We start from the raw sequence: 769 nt of genomic DNA on the forward strand, positions 1-769 counted from the left end.
CACTCACTATTACTCTCACAAACAACTGTAAAAAAAAAACTAAACAGCACTAGACAAACAACCACAGCATTTCCACATGTTGCAGCATCCCTGCCTCTCATAACACAAACAGCGTCGCGGATCTTTCATACAACGTGGAAATACCATTCTTTGCCATCTCTCAACAGAACGGCATCAGCGTCAGGTCATCAAGGTCCCACAGCGCACCAACAGAACCACAGTTTTCAACAGAACCACAGAAAATATCATTAGGACTGTCACAGCGTCTATTGTCAACGATGGAACCACAGCAATGTTATTCTCTCTCGTATGATCACAGAGATATCAGTGCAGCGCCAACAGAAGAACCTCAGTAACGTAATTATCTCCAACAGAATCTCAACAGCTTAATTATCTCCAACAGAACTTTCACATGTAACCATCTCCAACAGAACCGCGGAAACACCATTACTGCGCTAACGTCTCTAACAGAACCTCAACAGCATAACCATCACCAGCAAGATGCAAATGCAACAGATCCAAAGCTGCATCATCGTCGCACAACAGTAGTGCGACAGCCCCACCATCTCCAACAGAACCACAGCCCCACCATCTCCAACAGAACCACAACCCCACCATCTCCCATAGAACCACAGCCCCACCATCTCCAACAGAACCACAGCCCCACCATCTCCAACAGAACCACAGCCCCACCATCTCCCATAGAACCACAGCAACGCCACAGCCCGCCCGCCAACGCAGCCACAGCAGGTCGCAGCAGCGGCGGCGG

Source organism: Penaeus monodon, chromosome 31 (genome assembly GCF_015228065.2).
Source record: "Penaeus monodon isolate SGIC_2016 chromosome 31, NSTDA_Pmon_1, whole genome shotgun sequence".
Taxonomy (NCBI): Eukaryota; Metazoa; Arthropoda; class Malacostraca; order Decapoda; family Penaeidae; genus Penaeus; species Penaeus monodon.